Raw genomic sequence first — 2,594 nt, 5'->3', positions numbered from 1 at the left:
ACCAGGCCTGTAGTGATGAGGTTTCTTCACCCCGCCAGTAGAGGGGGCGCTTTTCCTGGCAGCTTTAGTGGCCAGTTGTTTTCGGGGGGCTTTCCTACCAGTGGACTTACGAGCAGTCTGCTTGGTTCGGGCCATTTTCTTTTACCCAACGCAGAAGTCTTAAGTCGCTTTTCAGACCGTCGCGCTGGCCTTCAGGCAACAGCCGCAGTTGACGAAAACAAAAATGACAAACCCTCAACAAACGACCAAACCGCTCTGCCTACAGATAAACTTTTATGCTGAGATTTTAGAGATAATTATCTAAGGGATCAGATCCTAATTATTAAGGTTACTTTGGGTTGACTTCTTTTGGAGCAAAAGTGACATCCGGTGGTAAGAGAGATCATTAGCTAATTAGAGGTAACCCAGGCCTGGGAGAGGAGATGATATTTAAAAAACTTACGAAGCAATATTTTATCAAGATTGTGATCTAGAACAAATGTTTTCCTCTGAGTACTTACCACATAATGTGTAAAAACATAGTAAATATTAATTGCACTTTAAAAGCATGGATTACTATTTTAAGTTGTGGAAAACTGTTAACTTTGGTTTAGTGAATAATGGTGATCCAGCTCCCCATATGCGGCCCTGCACAAGACCTTATAGTTTTAGATTAGTGGAAGTGGGAAACCATCGTATGTGACATGGAAGTGCTATTAGAAAGTACACAGGTATATATAAAGTTGAAGGGATCTTACCACTGAAATAGCTTTTATGGATTAGGAAACTAAAGTGAGGTACCCAAGATCATTGGACTAGGATGATCAAAAACTTCATCCAAATCCTCATCTTTCTACTTTCACTCCAGTCCTCTTTCCACTGCACTGTTACAGTTTAATTCCCTACTTTCTTTGATTTTAGATATTTTATTACTTTTCTCTTCATTATAGCCATGGCCCTATAAGTCTTATTTCCTGTAGCACCCTATAAATTAACCCATGCTTTTACGTACTTAGGTTAAAGATAATGCTTCAATACAATGATTTGGCTATACGATTACATAGATACAATTCATAAGAATATAGCCATTTTTGGTTCTTTATTTATTTTAATAATTTTATTGAGAAACAGCAATGAGACAATTTCAAAACCGATTAGTAGGACAGTTTCAATAATTAATACATTGCATATTGTTGTCTTCTTAGTGGTTATTCATAGTACAAGATGCAGACATGATGTCCTATCCACAGATACTATTAGAACAAATCTTTCTATGCATTGAATTAAGAGAAAGTAGCTGTATATCTATCCTAATTTTTGAATATACAGATACAAAATGGTCCTTCATTTGTATTCCCTTTTTTTGTTTAATTTTGTCAGAGAAGGGTATTCCATTGTCACTTAAATATTGTAGGTGCTTGAATTCAGCAAAATATTCCAATATAGTCCAGTAGTCCTTAGTAGTAGTGGGTTATTCGTAGGACTGGCAATGTCAGAAGTGTTTGACTTGAGCCTTTTACAGCTCAGCCTATTAATATGACTTTACTTTTTATACTTTTCTGCTGGATGGTTAAGACTAAGATAAAGCAAACCTATATAACAAGAAATGTAACTTTTGTATCTGACAAGGTCAGTCAAATCCCCTCAGGGTTTAGCCTGAAACCCTGTACCACAGTTTGTAGATCCTTTGTCAGTGTCAGCCATGTGGATGAGTCATGGCCATTGCTTGACCAGTTTGCTCTCTGTGGTATAAGTACCGCGCACTAACCAATTGCGCCACTGGAGCTCCAGTTTGCTCTCTGTGAAAGCCTGAGAGAATGTTTTAAATGATAGAAGTCATAACTATCTTATATAAGACTTAAAACATCACAAAATAAGAACAGAAATGAAAATTCTGTCCTGTGAACAGTTCTAGAAACTTGAGAGTTGGCAACTGAATTCCCTGCTCCCCACCCCAGGCTAGGTAGGGTGCCTCACTGCCAGCCAAGTGCACTTATTTAGAGCTCCATACTCCTTCACACAGGATTATGTCATTTCTGGTAAGTATCATCAGAAAGGGTCTTTGGTGTAGAAGATGTTTTGTTGTGTTGATTGGTTTGAAGAGCTTGTTTGCAGGTCCCTGGTTAAAATGCCCTTCTGTGGTTAATGACTTCTTATATCTCTCTCTCTCCATCCCCATTATTAAAGTGTGAGTAGGAGAGAGCACAAGAGTTGTTTCTCGTTTTGAGGTGCTTGAAAAACAACTTGTTATTCTAAGATATACTTTTCTGAAATAACTCTTGGTCAGATACTGTTGTGTATATTTTTTTTTTTTAAAAAAAAAAAGATGAACCATAATCTTGAAGTTGCAAGATAATACATTGCAACATTACATTACCATACATTACCTTATTCAGTATATTATGTGGCCTAGTATTATGCCATACACTAGGGAGAAAATAGAAGCCATCATTATTCCCTGTCCTTGATGACCATATAATCTAGTTGGAGAAATAAGATAATTATGAAAAATACCTAAAAAATACAAGTTCAAGATCCACTATGCCCCAGAAAATAAAGAAAAGAAAAATGCTCCAGGCACCATGATGCACACCTGTAATTGCAGCTGTCCTGAG

This window comes from Octodon degus, unplaced genomic scaffold (assembly GCF_000260255.1).
Source record: "Octodon degus isolate 3935 unplaced genomic scaffold, OctDeg1.0 scaffold00004, whole genome shotgun sequence".
In the NCBI taxonomy this organism is placed as follows: Eukaryota; Metazoa; Chordata; class Mammalia; order Rodentia; family Octodontidae; genus Octodon; species Octodon degus.
The sequence above is the reverse complement of the archived record's forward strand: the minus strand, read 5'-3'. Positions refer to the sequence as shown.